The sequence below is a fragment of the Macadamia integrifolia genome, unplaced genomic scaffold, assembly GCF_013358625.1.
Source record: "Macadamia integrifolia cultivar HAES 741 unplaced genomic scaffold, SCU_Mint_v3 scaffold865, whole genome shotgun sequence".
Taxonomy (NCBI): Eukaryota; Viridiplantae; Streptophyta; class Magnoliopsida; order Proteales; family Proteaceae; genus Macadamia; species Macadamia integrifolia.
In genome coordinates, this window is record NW_024870562.1 from 22,214 (window position 1) to 44,426 (window position 22,213).

Sequence of the window (22,213 nt, forward strand, 5' to 3'; positions counted from 1 at the left end):
ATCGCGAGTGGAAGCATCAAGGAGCTCTCAAAAATCGCCTGAGAGAGAAAAGGGGAAGGAATAAAAGAAAATGAGGAACAGGGGCTTAAAAGCCCTGTTCGTATTATCGCTCAGGTCGGACCGACGGGTCGACCGATTGGCCAACCTGCCTGCCGGTGACAGCCCGCCGATTGAAAAAAAAAAAAGAGGAAAAGTGGGGGTATTATTATTATTATTATTATTATTATTATTATTCTTATAATAATATACCTGTGAAAAAAAAAGGGTGTGTGGATAGCACCATATGGTCGAGTGGGACCATCATCCGACTTGTTGAAGCACTAGCGCCGTATTTTCGGGATTAATCTATGGCTAGTTGCAAAACCTTCATACACTATAATACCCTATGCGTTGGCATATGATTATGTGCCGATATAAATTCTAAGGTGCTTAACTAATGTTGTGTATGGTATGTTCCAGGTGCAAGGATACAATGGTACGTACTAGATCTAGTAGCAATGCACGAGGTACCTCGCGTGGTCCTCGTCCTGTCGGTCGACCACCGAATCCTAGGAGGTCCCGCTCTGTGGGGCAAATCCCACTTCCACAACCTCCAGAGACCTTTGGTCAGGGTGTGGCACAAGGGGATCCACCTGTGACTATACTTTCGGACCCTCCAGCAGTCACAGCAGGCTTTCTAGCAACAAATGCTTCAGCAGCAGCAAGCATTTATGACTGCTATTCAGCAACAGTTAGACCTTTCTCAAACAAGTCAACCTCCCCGGATACTTACTCCACAGGACCTGCCTGTAGGGTATGGTACGGGGCCACAAGTGGGAGGTACACCTCCAATTCCACCTTTCAGCGTTCCTCCGTATGTGGTGCCCCCTCCATACCCTTACTATCTAGCGTATGCACCCAATTACCCGCCGACGGATAATATGTCAAGGGTAGTGGAGTCATTCAAGAGGAACTTGCCACCTGTATTCTCTAAGGTGGGAAGTGATCCTCTGGAGCCGGACCAGTGGATCCAAGAGCTGGAGAAGATATTTGAGGTGATTGAGTGCACTGAAGCACATAAACTTATTTGTGCGGGGTTGCAACTCAAGAAGGAGGCCAACTCTTGGTGGCAAGCCTCCAAGCCCATATTGTTGGCCGCACATCCGGAACCCACTTGGGAATAGTTCAAGGAGTTGTTCTTGGCCAATCATTACCCACGTAGCTTCAGGGACTGTAAGGAGACGGAATTTATGGCCTTAACTCAAGGGAGTAAGACTATCCTTGAGTATCAGCAGCAGTTTGAGAGTTTGTTCCATTTTGCCCCTAGGCATATGACGATAGCTGAAGAAAAGGCTGCAAGATTTCTAAAGGGCCTAAAGGTATCCATTGGGTCAGTACTTGAGGTCTTAGATTTGACAGACTATGGCCAGATTGTGTAGAAGGCTAAGACCATGGAAGATAAGTAGAAGGGAGAATAGTCCCTCACACTAGGATTGTGGAAGAGGTCCAATCTATTTCTGGACATGGGCAACTCATCCAAGGCATACCGTGGGTCGTATAGTTCTGGGCCTACATATAGACAGCCTTAGCGGCCATCTGGCTACCCTCCTCAGCCAGTTGGTGGTTCGGGCTCCACATCTTTCCGCCCAAACACTACCACGGCGCCTACAGTCCCAAGGGCACCCCGACCTCCATCTACAGTAGGTCAAGTGCAGAGGGGCCCCGCCCCAGTTTTGACATCACAGATCCATTGCTTTAACTGCCATTCCTATGGGCACTATGCTAAGGACTGTCGGGTCAGACTAGCCTTGCCCTCCAGTCAGCCCTCTGCGTACCGACCTCCCTTAACTCGAGGGAATCAACCGCAGGGAAGGATGTATGCCCTATCAGCTGAGGAAGCCGAGGCCAGCACCGAAGTGGTAGCAGGTACATTTTAAATTTAAGAAATTCCTTATGTTATCTATTGATGACCTGCTATACTTATATGCATTGTTACACTAGGTGTCCTATCTATATCGGGCATACCAACCTATGTCTTATTCGATTCAGGAGCTACACATTCATTCGTATCTAAGAGATTTGCTGAGAAACTGGATATGTCACCCCGGACCCTAGATCATGGGATGATTGTTAATATGCCTATTGGTAAAGTTACACAGTTGAAGGAGGTGTATAGACCGTGCCTAGTGGAAATCAGTGGGAAGAAATTGGATGCACAACTCATTAAGTTCAATATGCAGAATTTTGACATTATACTGGGCATAGATTGGTTATCGGCCCATCAGGCTAATGTGATGTGTGCTGAAAAATTAATCAGGGTGACAGATGATGAAGGAAAAGAATTAGTATACCGAGCAGATAAAATGAAACGGGCGAGAAATATCCTCGTCTCCACCCTTCAAGCGGTAAAGTTGTTGGAGAGTGGATGTCAGGGCTACTTAGCATCGGTACTTGATGTTGATGCAAGGGTTACACCTCTTGAAAAGGTATAGGTGGTTAAAGAGTTTTCTGACGTCTTTCCAAATGATCTGATGCATTTGCCGCGTGATAGAGAGTTGGAGTTTGCCATAGACTTGGTTCCTGGAGCAACTCTAGTGTCTAAAGCCCCATACAAGATGGCACCAGCCGAACTGAAGGAGTTGCAGATGCGTTGCAAGAATTGTTGGAGAAGGGGTTTATTCGCCCAAGTGTTTCACCTTGGGGTGCCCCAGTATTGTTTGTCAAGAAGAAGGATGGCAGCTTGCTTATGTGCATTGATTACCGGGAATTGAATAAGCTAACCATTAAGAACTGGTATCCATTGCCACGTATTGATGATTTGTTTGACCAACTGCAGGGTGCAAGGGTATTTTCAAAGATAGACCTTAGATTAGGCTATTATTAGCTCAAGATTAAGAGCGGCGACATACCCAAGACAGCATTCAGGACTCGGTATGGTCACTATGAGTTCCTAGTGTTGTCTTTTGGGTTAACCAATGCACCGGCAGCATTCATAGATTTAATGAATCGAGTATTTCACGATGTCCTTGACAAATGGGTAATTATTTTTATTGATGACATCTTGATCTACTCTAAGACAGAAGAGGAGCACACTCAACATTTGAGAATGGTGTTACAGAGGCTGAGAGAACAACAATTATGTGCCAAATACAGTAAATGTGAATTTTGGCTTGAGCAAGTTGGATTCCTAGGACACGTAGTGTCTAAGGCCGGAATCGAGGTGGATCCTGACAAGGTGAAAGTGGTAGTAGAATGGGAAAGCCCTAAGAATGTTACTGAAATTCAAAGTTTCTTGGGTTTGGCTGGGTACTACCGGCGCTTCATTGAAAATTTTGCTCGGATCTCAGCACCAATGACCAAGTTAACCAAGAAGGGTGTGAAATTTGAATGGGTAGAGAAATGTGAGAAGAGTTTCCAGGAATTGAAGAAGAGGTTGGTGTCGGCCCCTGTGTTGACCATTCCTGAAGGCACAGGTGGAATGACGGTCTACATTGACGCTTCTAAGGTTGGTTTGGGTTATGTCCTCATGCAACGCGGTAAGGTAATAGCGTACGCATCCCGATAACTAAAGGAATATGAGAAGAACTACCCCACTCATGACTTGGAATTAGCCACAGTCATCTTTGCCCTAAAGATTTGGCGACATTATTTGTATGGGGAGAAGTGCGAGATATACAGTGATCACAAAAGACTTAAGTACCTTTTCAGCCAGAAAGATTTGAACATGAGGTAGAGGAGATGGCTTGAGCTCATGAAGGATTATGACTGTGACATTCAGTATCATCCTGGCAAGGCTAATGTAGTGGCAGATGCATTGAGTCAGAAGGCACAGACTGTATCACTCTCACATTTAGCAGTCAGCCCACCACTTGTGCAAGAAGCGACGCTAATGGATGAAACCCTCCTATATGAAGGAGCAACCTTAGAGCTTGAATATCAACTAGAAAACCTTAAATGGTTGACTGTATCACTGGCGGCTCTACAGGTGCATTCGACTATTAGACAAGAGGTGATAATGAAACAACCTTTGGACCCTGAATTGCAGCGGATCAGAGTTAAGGTTCAAGATCAAACAATGAACGACCCTGATTTTGTTTTAGCCAGCGATGGGGCATTACTATTTCGACGTAGATTGTGTGTGCCCGATGATTTGGATATACAAGACAAGATAGTGCGGGAAGCACACAGCTCTGAGTACTCACTCGACCCAGGAAGTACAAAGATGTATAAAGACCTTAAACAAAATTACTGGTGACCAAGCATGAGAATCACGATAGCCCTGTATATGGCAACTTGTCTTACATGCCAGAAAGTAAAAGCTGAGAGGCATCGACCTTATGGTACTCTTTAGCCATTGCCAGTACCAGACTGGAAGTGGGACAGGATTACAATGGACTTTGTCACCGGATTACCATACACACCTAAGGGGATGGATGCGATATGGGTGATAGTTGATCGGCTTACTAAGACTGCTCACTTCATACCCATCAAGAACAAGTTCTCTATGACCAAGTTAGCACAACTTTATATGGATAACATAGTGCACTTGCATGGAGTGCCAGTGAGCATTGTGTCAGATAGGGACCCAAGGTTCACTTCCAGATTTTGGAAAAGCTTCCAGTATGCCTTGGGATCATAATTGAATTTGAGTACTACTTTTCACCCACAGAATGATGGTCAGTCGGAGCGAACCATACAGATTTTGGAAGACATGCTCAGGGCATGTGCAATGGAAATGTGTGGTAGTTGGGAAGATAATATACCCGTTATGGAGTTTGCTTATAACAACAATTACCAAGCTACAATTGGGATGGCTCCGTATGAGGCATTATATGGTAAGAAGTGCAGGACTCCTCTGTATTGGGATGAGGTAGGCGAACGCCGAATGTTAGGACCTAAAATGGTACAGATGACTTGTGACAAGGTCGATGTTATTCGAGAGTGGATTAAAGCAGCTCAGTCTCGTCAAAAGAGCTATGCAGATAACCGCAGGAAAGACATTGAATTTCAGCCAGGAGAAAAGGTGTTTCTCAAGATCTCTCCTACAAAAGGGTTGCAAAGATTTCATAGAAAGGGGAAGTTGAGCCCGAGATACATTGGCCCATTTGAGATCTTAGCTCGGGTTGGCTTAGTAGCCTACATGCTTACTCTGCCACCTTCACTCGGGAATGTTCATAATGTATTCCATGTATCCATGCTGAAGTGATACGTCCATGATCCATCTCATGTATTACCCGTGGAACCAGAATATCTAGAAGCGGATATGACTTATACAGAGCAGCCAACTGAAATCTTGGACCGAAAGGTGAAAACCCTTCGTAACCGCTCCATTTCCTTTGTAAAGGTGCGATGGGCTAATCATTCACTTGAAGAAGCATCTTGGGAGAAGGAGGATGAAATCCAAGCCAAGTTCCCTCATCTTTTCGAACAACCAGGTACACCAATTTCGAGGATGAAATTTTCAGAAAGGAGGGGGGGTAAATGTGATACCCTACTTTTTAAACCCAGTCTAATTACACGGTTGACCCAGTTTAACCATGCAGGACCCGAACCGGAGAGGGTTAAGGCGGGTTCCTTTTGGACCATGATGGCAAGGGTAACTTTGAACACCGGTTGGCCGGGCAAGTTCGAGTCAGTGCCAGAGGAGACGGGTGTACCCAAGCAGTGTACATGCACATATCATAAGGTCATGTATGGATAAAGAAGGTATGTAGCCGTATCCTAAAGCGCATACGTATAATAGACCTTATGTCGAAAGTGAGATTCGTGCCGAAAGTCGAATTCCATCAAAATCCCACTTGTTGGCCAATTTTTGGCCCTCAGGTGGGCGGTCACAGGTGGGCGCATCCACCCACCTGAGTGACCCATCCATGTGTTACTAATGGTTTTCAGAAAGTATAAATAGCTATTATTATGTTTTTTATTTTCTCATTTATGACACTTGGGCGTTTGGTGAGAAGATTAAAGAGGAGAGAGAAAAGGAGGGAGAAAAGAGAACGGGAAAGAAGAAAGGGGAGGAAGAGGAAGAAGGAATGGCTTTAAGCAGCACCAAGGCTTGATCTTCCCATTCCGACGTCGGAAGAGTGATCCCCAACACGAGATCTGCATTTAGAGGTGAGCGAAGGCTATATTCCCTAAACTTTCACCATACCCAAGTAAAACCCTTGATGTGGGTAGTGTTTCTTGAGGTCTTGTAGATTCTCCTTGAGATGATGAATCTAAGGTTTAATAGATGATTTATGTGTTGATTTTGAAGGATTTGAAGAAGTGTTTCCACGGTTGGAGGAGCATTGGTGATTTGAGGTGGTTTTGGGGTTTTTGAAAGAGTTCTTGAGAAAAGAAGGTAAGATGGCTTCCATTCCTTAACTCTAACCTAGATCTAGGTTAGAACCATCTTATGAGACCTTGAATGTGTGGAGAATGGGTTTGGAAAAAGCCCATTTGTTGTCCCAAAGGTTGGGGAAGGTTTCAGGGAAAAATGGCATTTTCCTGCCAAGTCCAGTGGGCCAAATGGCCCGCCTGAGGGCACCCACTTGAAAGGACAAGGCCTCGGGGCCAATCGGTGGGCCGACCAGCTGGCCAACCTGCCTGCTAGTCCTAGCAGACCCTTGGCCTGCACTGGCCGGCCCCTACCGACGGGCCGACCTGCTCGGCGGTCATGACCAGTGGGTCAGGACTAGTGGGTCGACCTACCCATCACTCAGGATCGGTGGGTCATGATAGGTGGGCCAAGACCGATGGACCAAATGGCCCGCCTGAGGGCACCCACTTGAGAGGACAGGGCCTCGGGGCCAATCGGTGGGCCCTACCGACGGGCCGATCGACGGGCCAACCTGCCCATTGGTCCTAGCAGGCCCTCGACCTGCACCGGCGGGCCCTTACCGGCGGACCGACCTACCCATCGGTCATGACCGGTGGGTTAGGACCGGTGGGTCGACCTACCCATCGGTCAGGACCGGTGGGTCATGACAGGTGGGCTGTCCGACCCACCCGAGAGGCCCCTAACATGATTTTTATGTCCGAATGGACCCAAATCGGACGTGCGACCTTTATTTAGGATTCTAAACATGATTTTGTCATCAAATATTGTTAGTTTTGACCCCAAAGTGGTGAAATACTAACCCCATTCACTTATGATAGGTTCACCAAAACTTTTGCTTCTCATACCGGATCTCACCCGTACTGGGTGTGAGTCTTTGTACACTATAGGTAAGTGGGGAGAGGACGTTTGAATTTATTTCAAGGCTTGTTTGGCATTCATTTAATTGTATCTAGACTGGCCATGTCATCATGCAAATTATGTGTAGCTTAGCCATCCTCATATTATTATGACATGTGTGTTATGTTTATTTTCTCAATGTCAAATGTTGCTGTGATTCTGTGATGAATGATGACATCATTGTGCATATTGCATTAATAGACTAGATGCCGTAGTCGGCTTGAAAACGAGTGCATTGGTGGCCCATGGAATGGGACGCGGTGGTACTATGCAATCGTACTATGTCATATAGGAGCATGCGGTGCTGGATTATCATCTTCCCGTGCTACGACCCTTCCCAACAGGGGTTGAGGTGTTGGGTTACCATTTGGGGGGAAGCAGTGGTCGTGGTTGTTGGGTCACTATGGCGGTTAGACATATGCTCGGCTGGTCATTAGGACAGTCAGCAACCCTAGTGGTGTATTCAAGAGGGCCAATCGTACTGCTTTTAAATTACTGGAGTCAACACCTTTATTTTCTGTCATTTACTTTTATGTTGAGAGCCGGTGGTCGGCATGCTTTACTTTTCTGAGTACTCACGGTGGGCCTTCTCCGACAGCTCTATGGGCGTATCGCGGGATGGAGTTCGTGGCTCGTACCCAGAGTATAAGCACACTGTGGTTGTAGTAGCACTAAACCCAAGACTTAGTAATGTTGTTTAGGTGGATGTGATTAAAAATGAATTGCATAGCATATAGTGCATATGGTTGTGATTTTTGTGTGGACTATTGTGTGGTCCTCCTTTTCACTTACTAAGCTAGTGAGCTCATCCCACGTGTGCACCTCTTTTAGATGATTTTGCAGGTCACCAGCCTGAGGATCAAGGGTCGGGCCCCACAGTGGAATTCCTCGAGGAGGATTGGTGGGTTCCCGAGGATTATGAGCACGGCACGGATTGCACGTGCAAGGGTTGTGCTGTGGGACCACAGCTGTGACTCCATACAGGGTTACTTTTTGATTCTTTTGATGATCCCTTTTGTGTACTTGATATGTAAATTGTATTCTTTTTGTGTAAATATCATGCCTGCGGGCCTACATGTATTTAACTATGTACTACAATTTGGGTATCAAGTATATTGGGGATATTTACAGGTAAATTAAGTCTTCCGCTGAACTGTTGAACATTTTCTTAGTGTGTGTATGCTGTGGTTGGATACTGTATCAGATGATCCTGGCAGGTTTGGGCTAACCGAAGTTAACCCTGTCACCGGTTCGGTTCTGTGTGAACAAGGTGTGACAGTACCAGTTAGCATCATCTCTGATCAGGATCACATATTTACTTCTAAGTTCTGGATATGTGTGCAGAAGGGTATGGGTACCAAGCTGAATTTTAGCATGATATTTCACCCACAGACCGATAGGTAGTTAGAGAGGACTATTTAGACCTTAGAGGACATGCTCCAGGCTTGTGCTCTTGATATGAATTACAGTTGGGATGAACACGTCTCATTAATTGAGTTCTCCTACAACAACAACTATGAAGCCACCTATCACACCCTGCCCTCCATATGGCACAGGCATGAGGCATTGGAATTTCCAATCCCGTCAGCTAACCAAACCCACAACTATCTCAATTGTAAAATTAGAGTATATGTCAAATTTCATAAAGGTCATGATATATATGTGGTGATTAGCTACAATGATAACTTTATAATATTACAGGCCAATTTATTACATCCACAGGTTACAACAAAATTCATAATACCACTTACACTTAATTCACAATATAAAATACAAAGTATCAAAGTCATTGTCTATAATCACTCCCTGTCCATGACTTCATCTGTAACCAATCTCCCGATCTTCTTTGCTTCAACTTCATAACCTATAGAGGAGTGAGGATGGGAGGTGAGCACAGGAATGATCAGCAGCAGGTGGGGGCATACAGGCACATAAACATGCAAAAATTATAAATAATAAATAATAAATAACTCAAGCATTTCATTTCATGCCTACAATCACATAAGCATACAAGAATTATAATCATAAATAATCTTAACATATTGCAACATATGTCTACATCGCCAACCCATCCAATATACAACATCTCAAATTATATATCATTAACTGATTTATCACATCACATTTCCAATTCATAACAATCAACTCATAATGTTGCATCCACATGGTTCATTTATTAATCTAATTCCATTCTAATTACTAAGTCTCATCCTATGGGTTAAGTGCTATAAGCTACGTAGGTGGCATTCCCTACCCTGTACGTTGGGCCTCAGGAATACAAGCTCTTTGTAGGCAAGAGCAAGCCAGTCCCGGTCAGAGCCTCAGTCCCTTGGCTAACCCCTAAATATAACCCTAACACCATGGTCCCGTTTAGAGTCTCGGTCCCCCATGTGTTCGACAGCCATGCATATAGTACACCATACCATGCTATACTCTCTTAAGATACAATACGTCGTATCCGAGTTGGATTAGCCAATACCTTACCCCCTATTGGCAAGGGGTTATAACACTGGGGTTGTGTGCCTAAGCATATGCAAACTACATGCAAGAGTCATGCAATATGTTTTTGTGACTATAGTTGTATGACTAACCTCTGAGCCCATGGTACCGGAAACGCACCTCGGCCACACCGTGCCACAGACTGTCAATATTACATCTACTTCACTAAAGACACACTCACATGTGGTTCTAGTAGTAAGACTTACCTCTGAGCCCACGGTACTAGAAATGCACCTCGGCCACACCGTGCTCCAGACAGTCAATATTACAACCATTTTCACGTGCAACACATATCTGTGATCCCAGATGTAAGACTGACCTCTAAGCCCATAGTACCGAAAATGCACCTCGGCCACACCGTGCCATAGACCATCAATATTACACCCAACATCACTTAACAAATCAAACCAGACATTCATAAATCACAGAATCAATCCTTTTAGTAGCTTATGCTTCAACATTAGATATTCATACACTTTCATCCAACACTTATGCATTACCATAATAAAATCAGCAAGAAATATGGAAATACAAGCAAGCACAACAAAGGATAATAAAATATATTAATACACAAAAAATACATTAAAGCACCCTAAACAAAGCAAAACACAGAAGACTCCACACCTAAGATTTCATATCTGAAATCCATCCCCAGAGTCCTAGCTTCTCGTATCCTCAATAATGTGGTCATAAGATTCCTAATCAACAAGGTATATATATACAAATGGGTTAATTATCAATGCAATTATCCTTAAAATAATCTCCCTAAACTTGTTAGAATTTGTGTTCAGGTTCAGCCATAACTGAATTCTTCCTATTCAGTTAAGTGGGCATCTATCCAACCCACACAGTCACTTGGCTCTTCTTTGGGTTATTGGGCTGATCCTAAAAGTTCCCAACTTCTATCCAACTCGTTGGATATCCAAAGTTGGTTTTTACCCCCCAAAAATTACTTGCATTGGTGTAGTAGGGGTAATTTGGTCATTTTCCTCCTATATTTTCTCTCTTTTCTTTGCTACCCTTTTCTTCTCTTTGACCAAGTTAAACTTCATGGTTATAACTTGTTCTTATTATTTTAATTAACTTGGAACACTTCTAGTCAAGTTTGATCAATTACAAACCAAAAAACTCAAGAATTCCATTCTATCAAGCTTTTACCGGTAGGCCTGTAGGGCCTGGACCTCTCCCGCCTGTTGGACTGGCAGAATTGGTTTTTCCGCAGTTCTGCAGGTCAATCTTAATGAAAAAATTATTTTAACAAATTTTACTTCTGAAAACATGTTACACTATTTAATTACATCAATAAAACTATTCTCCCTACTCAGTTAAATTTCCATGCTTCTTATCAAATTCAAAACCCCTATCTAATTCCAGATTTTGCTTATCAGAGAAGAAAATTGGGTATTTTTTGTTCTAGGTGAAATTAACACTATGCATTCCAATTTCCCACCTTGGATGAGTGTTTCCCACCTTCAATTACATCTTAGTTTACTGAAATTAGAAAAAGCCCTATGAGTTTGGGCCACTTGGAACAATCCTTAGCCAAATCAATTTCTAATTGGGTCCAAAATTTGAGGATTCAACTGTAGAGAGCTATTTTATCCTCCACAAACAATTTCCCACCTTAGATTTCATCTTTACCATGTCCCTGTACCAACCGATTGTTATCCTAGCTGAAATTTACAAGTTAAAGTTCGGATTTCTAACCTTCTGTACTTTCTTGATGCAAGCATATAGCTAGACCATCCATTCTCTCCAAATTTCAGCTTAATCAAGACCGAAATTAGTACCTTCGTGAAGTGGAGAGTACAGTCCACTTACATGACCTCTCACCTTCTGCAGTTTCCATGGCTGAACAGTAGCAGCCAAGTGAGTATATAGCTAGAAAGACTGTTGGGCCCATAGAGGAAAATCCTCAATTCTGGGCATTCTGTCCGTAGGACAGGTAGGCCGATTGGGCAGGACCTCTCCAGCCGGTTGTGCCCAGTCTAGCCTTTGCTGTCCAACTTCTGCCCCAGTTTTACTCACCTTATGTGGGACCCTTTTTACCATTATGGGCACTTCCAAGCCCCTTCAAAACCTTCATTTAAATTCCCAATCTATTTTCTCTCACCTACTCCATTAATTTATTATTTCTTTCCACGAAATACCCTTCTTCATAAGATTTTCATCTCTAGGACTAGGGGTTATGAAATCAGGGTGTTACAATTTCCCCCCTCCCTTACAAAAAATTTTGTCCTCGAAATTTGTGAGGTAACTAGTCTCTAAATACAATTGATCATTTTCTACCTCATTTTCATTATAAACATTCATTCATATCTATATAACCATATCAAAATCAAATTACCTTTACTAAATTTTTTGATTTGTCATCTTCTGTCTCATATTTCCATTGACTTTTGTAACTATCCTTATATTTTTCTTCTCTCTCTAGATCATTCCTCAAAATGATAAATCTTGTATTTTTTCACAATATCTCGGTTCCCAAGTCCCAATAAACCTCAATGAAAGGATAATTTTTCTCTTCCTATAATTTCTGATCTTTGTATATGTATAGGATTATAAGTTGACCCATTAAATTCTTGTCCAACAACACTTGCTACTTCGAGTTCTTATTCTAAGGAACTCTACCACCATTTATTTGTATCATCCTTCCTCAACTCCTTCATAAGAAATATTTTAGATTCATTTCTGATTATTTCTCTAATTTCCACATTAGGTGATATGTTTCCAACTTATGAAAATTTCCTCTCAAAATTGATAATTTTTCTCTCTAAAGTACTCTAATATTCCAATACAGCTTATTGCCTCAATTAACCTCGAATACCATACCCATGTCAGCTCTTGTATATTCATCCACTTATTCTTGTATGAATCCAATTCTACTATATGATCACCCCAGTCACATCTCTTCTTTTCATTCCATTTTAAGAATTTCAAATTTTCAGATATCTTAAATGCCTCTCTTAACTAACCTTAATGCATCAAATTCGATTAAACCTGATTTGAGTAGCCCAGGTCTTCACATTTACTCTTGGAACATTTCCTCTAATTAGATTCTTCAATTTGTCCTGTCAATTTACTTTTTTTTCTTAATAATGCTCAGTACTCTGGTCCTTCATCATACTCACATACATCATCTTTCTTGATTCACAAAACCTTGACTTGTAAGAGCCTATTATGAGCTTTAAACACCCCTTTAAACCTTATATAACAAATCCTAAAAAATTGGAGTTCATCAAACCATTTTAACCAAACCGGCTGGAGACAACCAATGAGAGAATTTTTCCAACTGGCCGGCCGGTTCGACAGATTTCTCAGGCTTCTTAAACTGAACCCAAGAGTGTTTTAAACACTCTTAAAACTCCCATTTCTTCTTCTACACTCACCGGTCTACCTCCAAACTTCAGTCTAAGCTACATCCCATCGATTCCTTCTAGCTCTTGGCATCAAATCACTTCAGGTATGTTGATTTCTCCTTTATTCTACTGATTTCATTTACAGAGATAAAATTCTAACCTAGGCTTTCATGTTCTTATGTTCTCTTTTCTTTTGCTGAAATTCTCTTCTCTTCTCCCTTGAATTTTCTTTTATTGTCTCTAGCTTCCTTTATGTGGCAATTATTATTCATTTTTTTCTCATATTCCTAATGTGGTAATCGATTCTAACTTTCTACATTTCCTTTTGAGAAAATTTTGTAAACCTAAAACTATTCTATGAAATTTCTTGTTGTCCATGAGTTCTTTATTGTATATAGGGCTTATTTATTTGTTGCATGTATTTCCTATTCTCTAGTATGGTAATCGACCTCTTCCTTGCCTACATTGCTTTTAGAAAAGTTTTATTGACCTGTTGTAGTTCTTTATAAATTTTTCTTGTTGTGCTAAAGTGTTTTGTTTTGCCTAAAGCTTCATGCACCCATTACCTTCACTTCTTACCTGAAATTACATTTCTCATGTTGTAAGGTTCTTCTTGTGGCTTCTCTACCGCATTTGGAAGTAGAATCACTCTCTCTTCATCTAAATTTCACATGGCAGAAGAGGAGAACTTCGTCCCCAATTGGTTTAGAACTGCTGTGTATAAAAAAAAATTGGGGACTATTCAGCTCTAAGGCCATCATTGTAGAGCATCCAATAAGAGTATATGACCTTCAAGCTTTTTAGGTGCAAGAGAGGTTTGTGGCTTTAGGGTGGGAAGCCATGTTAAATGTGGATGAGGAAGTTTACCCACAGCTGGTACGCAATTTCTTTTGCAACCTTACCGGCAAGCATCTCTATATTGGGGAGTTTAGGGTAAAAAGTCAGGTATGTGGTCGTGACATTGCTCTCACCTTAATCGAGTTCAGGCAAATAATCGGTGTTTCATCCGAAGGTACCAAGATCTTTTTCTCACCTCGGACTTCTTCCAAGGGCTTTTTAAAGAGTACAGAGTTGGCATTTTTGAGGGCAAATATCACTGAAGGTGGTACGGCGAATTGGGATGAATTTGCAAATTGGAGGCCCACTCCTAAAGTATTATGTAGGATTGTACAATACAATCTTCTCCCAATTCATGGCTATTTCAGCCAAGTCTCTCTGATGCAAGCATATACTGCTTTCTGCTTGTACATTGGGGAGAGGATTAGCTTGCCCTACATAATGTTGATGCAGATGATAACTCGTGCCTTCAACCAATAGATGGTTATCTTTTCTATGGTAAGGTACTTGCCAAGGTCTTTAGGCATAGGGGTATTAACTTAGAAGGTGAGGAAAAGATGAATACTCATACCATTCCTTTTGACAGTGCCATCCTAGAGAAAATGAGTCTCCATAAGTATGCGGGTAGTGATTTGGAAGCACCCGTGGTTGAGGAAAACTTGAATGGACGTGATGAGAATGCACCTCGAGATGGGGATGAGCATGAAGAGAATATACACATAGATGAGGAGGAGCACCATGAGGGAGATGATACCCAGCAGAGGGATGGGCAGCATCATAAGCAAGATATACAGTTTAGAGAGGAGGAGGAGTTAAAGCATGAGAACTCTTTTTGTGACTTCAATATTAGTGGTGTTAATGTAAATCTCACTGAAGAGGATCTCGCAAATTTGGATATCCCACTTGTACCCAATCCTAAGGGTAGTACTCATGGCATCATTCCTACCACAGAGGAGGCTTGTCAGGCTGGTCACACCTCCTTCCATACTCAAACTTCTTTTGAGACTGCTCTTGATCCATCTCAGCCCACTACTTCATCTAGAGGTAACTCTTATACATTATCCGTTTCCTTTCTGTAGTATTACTTATATTCCCTCTTATGCCTTTTACTTTCTTCAGACTAATTTTCCATTTGTCTTTGTTCCAGATTCCTTGACCCTTCAAGCAGTGCTAGAGCATGTGGATAAAGGCTTTGCTCATATTGCTACTCGCTTGGATGATCTGGAGTCTCATGTTGGCTCAATATCTACCAGAGTTGGATTCATGGAATCATCTTTTGAGGGTTTGACAGAATGCTTCGATCTTCCACCAAACTTCTAACCTCCCCCTATCAAGCTTGATCTCAGTAGGCTTCATCTTCTTTTGGTTCCCAGTGGCGATCTCGATGATAGAGCTCACCTATCTTTATTAGCTCTCCTTTGCTATCTTACTTGTCTTTATTTTCTTCCTATTTTATGTATAGGACTAGCCTAGTTCTGTTCTTTTAGATTTCTAGGTTGTACTTATGTTTCTATGGCCTTCAGATGCTTCACCTTATTTTGTACTTTGGGGTTTCTTTCCTTTTCTTTCTTCTATCTCTACTACAAGGGTTGTATCTAACACAGTTCTTGGGTATATGTAATTTCTTAACTACTATCCTTTTTTATGTAATGAATTTTTATAAAAATTTAAGTACTTCTACCTCTTTTATCTCTCCCATGTGTGGATTTTATTTACTGGTTTTTATTAACTTATCTATTGATCACCCCATACCTAAATCTCCTAATTAGGTTAGGTTACCACGGAGCATCTCGCTTTGATACCACCAAAAAATGTCACACCCTGCCCTCTATATGGCATAGGCATGAGGCATTGGAATTTCCAATCCAGTCAGCCAACCAACACCCAGGATCCGGATGCAGGTAATAACCAAACCCACAACTAACTCAACTATAAAATCAGAGTATATGTAAAATTTCATAAAGGTCATGTTATACATGTGGTGATCAGCTACAATGATAACTTTATAATATTACAGGCCCATTTATTACATCCATAGGTTATAACAAAATTCATAATACCACTTACACTTAATTTACAATATAAAATACAAAGTATCAAAGTCCTTGTCTATAATCACTCCCTGTCCATGACTTCATTTGCAACCAATTTCCCGATCTCCTTTGCTGCGACTTCAAAACCTATGGAGGAGTGAAGATGGGGGGTGAGCATGAGAATGCTTAGCGAGGAGTGCTGGCATACAAGCACACAAGCATGTAGAAATTATAAATAATTCAAGCATTTCATTTCATGTCTACAATCACATAAGCATACAAGAATCATAATCATAAATAATCTTAACATGCTGCATCACATGTCTACATCACCAACCCATCCAACATATATCATCTCAAATTATATATCACCAACTCATTTATCACACCACATTTCCAATTCATAACAATCAACTCATAATGTTGCATCCACATGGTTCATTTATTAATCTAATTCATCCTATGGGTTAAGTGCTATAAGCAATGTAGGTGGCATTCCCTATCCTATATGTTGGGCCTCAGGAATATAAGCTCATTGTAGGTAGGAGCCAGCCAGTCCCGATCAGAGCCTCGGTCCCTCGACGAACCCCTAAAGAGTAACCCCCGACACCATGGTGGTCAGAGCCTCGATCCCCCATGTGTCCAACAGCTATGCATATGCTACACCATACCATGTTGTGCCCTCTCTAGATACAGTACGTCGTATTTAGCCGTAGTAATTCTACACAACATGCCACCAAGTGGGATTAACCAATACCTTACCCCTATTGGCAAGGGGTTATATGTAATACCCTACTTCTTAAACCCAGTTTGATTATGCGGTTGACTCGGTTTAACCATGCAGGAACCGAACCAGAGGGAGTCAGAGCGGGTTCCTTATGGGCTATGATGGCAAAGGTGACCTTAAACACCGGCGGGCCCAACAAGTCCGAGCCAGTGCCAGAAGAGACGGGAGTGCCCAAGCCGTGTACATGCACCTACCATAAGGCCATGTACGGTTAAAGCAGGTATTGTAGCCATATATTAAGGTATATAGGTATACTACATCGTATGCTAGGGTGGGGTTCACGCCGAGGCCCGAACTCTGTCAAAATCCCAAGTTTTGGCCCTCAGGTGGGCGGACAGGTGGACGCAGCCACCCACCTGAGTGACCCATCCATGTGCACTATTTAGTTATTTAGGAGGTATATATATAGCATTTTTGATTTTCTTTTCTTTTCATTTATGACACCCGTACATTGGTGAGGATAGTAAAGAGGAGAGAGAAAAGAAAGGGAAGAAGGGAAGAGAAGGAAGAGGAAGAAGAGAAGGATTTCAGCGGCGCGCCAAAGCTTGATCTTCCCATTCCGACGCCGGGAGAGTGATCTTCAACTCTAGATCTACATTTAGAGGTAAGCAAAGTGGGGTTCCTTGAACATTCACCATACCCAAGCTTAAACCCTTGATTCGAGTAGGGTTTCTTGAGATCTTGTAAATCCCCTTTGAAATGATGAATCTAAGGATCTTGAAGGATTTGAAGAGGTATTGACAAGGTGGAAGAAGCATTGTGGGTTTGAAGTGATTTGGAGGGTTTGAAGTTGTTCTTGAGCAAAGAAGGTAAGATGGTTTCCCATCCCTTGAATCTAACCTAGATCTAGGTTAGAACCATCTATAAGACCTTGAAGGTGTGAAGAATGGGTTGGGAAAAGCCCCATTTGAATCCCCAAAGAATGGAGGAAGTTGGGAAGAAACAGCAGGTTTCCTGCCAAGACCAGTGGGTGGAACTGGTGGGCCATCTGGCCCGCCTGTGAGCACCCACCTGAGAGGGCAGGGCCTTCGGGCACAACCGACGGGCCCAACCGGTGGGCCACCCTGCCCGTCGGTCTTAGCAAGGCCCCCTGGCCCAATCGGTGGGCTAGACCGGTGGGCCCCTACCCGCCGGTCCAAACCGGTGGGTAGAACAGGTGGGCCAGACAGCCCACCTGTCTGACCCACTTGTGTGGCCCCGAAGGTGATTCTTACGTCCGATTGGACCCAAATCGGGCGTGTGACCTTCTTTTAACGTTCTAAACATGATTTTGTCATCAGATCGTGTTAATTTTGATTCCAAAATGGTGAAGTACTAACCCCGCTCAATCATGTTAGGTTCACCAAATCCTACACGTTTGGCACCGGATCTCTCCCGTATCGAACGGGAATCCTTGTATGCTACAGGTAAGTGGGGAGAGGACGTTTGGCCTTGTTTCAAGGCATTGTTTGACATTCATTTAAATGTATCTAGTCTAGTCATGCCATCATGAATATGCTATGTAGATTAGTTATCCTCACATTGTTATGCAAGTGTGCTATGTTTACTTTCTAAATGCGAAGTGATGAGATGCTTATGTGATTGAATGTTGACATCATTGTGCATAATGCATTGATAGACTAGATGCCGTAGTCAGCTTGGAAACGAGTGCATTGGTGGCCCGTGGTATGGGACGCGGAGGCACTATTCAATCGTACTATTGTCATATAGGAGCATGCAGTTTAGGATTTTCACCATCCCGTGCTACGACCCTTCCCAATAGAGGTTAAGGTGTTGGGTTACCATTTGGGGGGAAGCAGTGGTCGCGGTTGTCGAGTCACTGTGGCGGTTAGACATAACGCCCGGCGGGTCAATAGGACAGTCGGTAACCCCGGTGGTACATTCAAGAGGGCCAGTTGTACTGCTTTTAAATTATTGGAGTCAGCACCTTTAATTTCAATCATTTATTTTTTTGTTGAGAGCCGATGGACGGCATTGTCTTTACTTTTCTGAGTACTCACGGTGGGCCTTCTCCGACAGCCCTATGGGCATATCGCCGGATGGAGTTCACGGCTCGTACCCAGAGTATACGTGCACTGTGGCTGAAGTAGCACTAAACCAAAGACTTAGTAATGTTGCTTAGGTGGATGTGATATAAAATGTATTTCATGGCATGTAGTGCATATGATTGTGTTTTGATGTGTGGACTGCTGTGTGGTCCATCTTACCACTTAATGAGCTAGTGAGCTCATCCCACGTGTGCACCCCCTTTTTAGATGATTTTACAAGTCATACATCTAACGAACACGGGGTGGGTCCCACAATCGAGTTCCCTGAAGAGGACTGGTGGGCCCCTGAGGAGTTAGAGCACGGCACTGACTGCTCGTGCGAGAGTTGTGCTGCGGGACCACAGTTCTGATGACCGAGCTGAGCTCCACTTCTGAGGCCGAGCTGAGCTCCTCCATGTGATGCCGAGCTGAGCTCCTCCATGTGATGCCGAGCTGGGCTCAACCCTTGATGCCGAGCTGAGCTCTAGCCTTTGACACCGAGCCGAGCTATGTACTCTGATTATTTTGATGGATTCCTTTATATACTTGATATGTGAATTGTATTTTTATTATGAAAATATCATGCCTTCGGGCCCACATGTATATAACTATTGTATCAAAATTTGGGTATCAAGTATTATGGGATTATTCACAGGTAAAACTTAGTCTTCCGCTGATCTGATAAGATTATATTAGTTGTGTGTATGCTGTGGTGGAATACAGTATCAGATGATCCTGGCAGGTTTGGGTTAACTAGTGTTAACCCGGTCACTGGCCCGGTTCAGTGTGAACGGGGTGTGACAAACGGTGGTATCAGAGCGTGATGCTCTGCTCCACTCACAGCATACCATTAGAATCCCGCAGACTGTATAATAGGGAAATGGGGTTGGGTTAATGTAAAGCTTTAAAGAGTAAAAGTCAAAGAATGAAGTATTAAAAAGGGTTGCATTAGATGTTGCATTCATGGCATGCGTGAGAGTAGATAAAAGGTAAATAAGTTGATGTTATAACCTATAGAGTACTAGTTTCATGAAATTTTGGCAACATAATGGCGTAAAATGGGATTTCCAAAAATTTACACACAAACACCTGATAAACAACAGATATATAATATAGCAATGATCAAAAAGTAACAAGAACCATCATAACCAAACTACACAAGAACTCAACAAATAAATGCACCACAAAAATCGCTATCAAAATATATTATTCCACAAATGAATCCAGTTACAGCACAAATACAAGGAATAAGAAGAAATGAAGTATACAACAAGGTCCGCAAAAAGGGAAAATAGATAAACAGCTGGTTTGGGCGAGCTAAGCCCTCACTGGTCATCGTCGTCATCATCGATGATCACCACGTTCGTCGGAGGCCTAGAGTTGACGTCAAGGTGGTGGTCGTAATAGTCAAACCTCGCGTTCACCAGCTGTACCGCCCTCCATAGTCAGCCAAAATTTACGGACATGGCGTTAGCCGCGGTGCTCAAGTCCTGGCCCAGCTGGAGAAAGGAGTTCTCCAAAGTAGCCTGCCTCTCCAGGATGCGTTCCTCCCTGGAAGCACTCTCATCTAGCCTTCTCAGTAGCTGAACTTAGCCATCCTGCAGGGCCCGCATGGTGGACATCATGCCCTCAAAATCGTACGCACCACCCTCAGGTGGTGGGGCTCTATGTGGTGAGGCTGCAGCCCTGGAGGAACTAGGACCGGGGCCTCTCGACTCTTGAGGTATGTCGCCACCCACCAGATCATCCTCCTTGTCCTGAGGAACGTAGTCCTCATCCTCCCCGCTAGACTCCTCCTCCATGTGGACATCCTTCATAGGGGCAGCCCTCCTACCCCTACCTCTCTGAGCTCCTACCCTCGGAGGTGTATCCATAAGGGTATGGAGACCCATCCTCAGGAGGTTACTCCTGTCGAACCTATCAGCCAGAGTTTTCCCCTCCTCGCCGCTCAGGTCCACCCCGAAGAACTCGAAGATCCTAGTGAGGATCCTGCCATAAGGGAATCCTCCATCCTCAAGGTGGGAAGTGTGGTGCTCCATCGTCTTGAGAATGATGTAGGGAAGGCACAAGTACTCGACACCTTCCTCTACGGCCGTGAAGATGCAGAAAGCGATGAAAGCCACCATGAAACCCACCTGGTTCTGATGATCTCCTCTGGGGAACAGGTTGAACTGGACCAACCGGGCAAATAAGAGAACCTCGGGGTAGAAGGACGTCTCGGACTCCGGACGGGTGCTGCTGCCGCAGATGGTCTCGTAGATGAAGTCCTGTGTCTCCAAACTCATGAAGGGTCCCAGAGGCTTGCTCCTGGGAGGACTGTAGTATCGGTGCCCAGCAGTCGATATACCCAAGATGCTGGCCAAGGTATCCACGGTCAGGTGGATGTCGACCCCCTTCACCAAGCTGACTATGGTGAACTCCCCGTACGGATAAGACACCTCCAAGTTGTAGTAGAACCGGCAGACTAACTGCTCGTAGCATGGTCGGTCTACGTGGAGGATAGACTCCCTGCCCAATGCTAAGAACCTCTCTTGGAGCCGAGCCTTGTGGAAGTCGTCGACTACCATGGTCTTCTCCATCATCACCGACCTCTTCAGGAAAATTGGCCAGTTGGCAGCTGCCTCTGCACTAAGTAAGAGGTCCTCATCATAGTCTGTAGGGTCAGACCGGGCAGGTCCGGGTCTCCCTGTGCGAGGAGCTGAAGAGCTGGTTTCCGCACTCTTCCACTTAGAAGCGGTAGTCTTACGTCGAACACCAGAGGAAGAGGGTCCCTTGCCGGTGCGAGATGACATCCTCGCAAGAATAAAAGAAAGCAGAGTGAGTAAGGAAAAGGAAATGACAACAGTAAAAGGGGAAACATGCTAAAACAGTAAAATAATAGCAAGAAGCATATTTAACATGAGGGGATTCGATTCCAATGTGAAAATTCGAACACAAGGGAGTACAACTTGAAATCATAGGTCTAAGACGAAACGCATTGGTAGCGGGATCATGAAAGTACAAAAACATACCCAAATAGACTATGGAGGTCCACGAATACAAGTATGTGATGAAGATCAAGGAAACCAATACAAAAGAGGGGTTTTTCATGGGAATACATGGGGATTCCAAGCATAATGGACAATTCATGAAATCTATAACATGCTAAGCACAAATCAAGTGTAATGCATCACAAAGGAATCATCAATTGGAGTAAAGGAGCGAGAATTAAAGAAATCCCCAAATTTGGAAACCTAGGGCACGAATTGGGGTTTTTCTCCAAATGAGGAGATAAAATCCTCATAAACTAGAAATGACCACGAGAGAATCATCACATTCACATGGCAACACTATTCTATAGAGGGGAATATAGAAAGAAAGCCTAGACTAAGGTCTGCACATGCATTTTTACCCCCAAATGAAATTTCTGAGAAAGGAGGAGAAGAAACTTACTTGGAAGTGAGAGATGTAAACCTTCTCAAAAGGCGCCGATT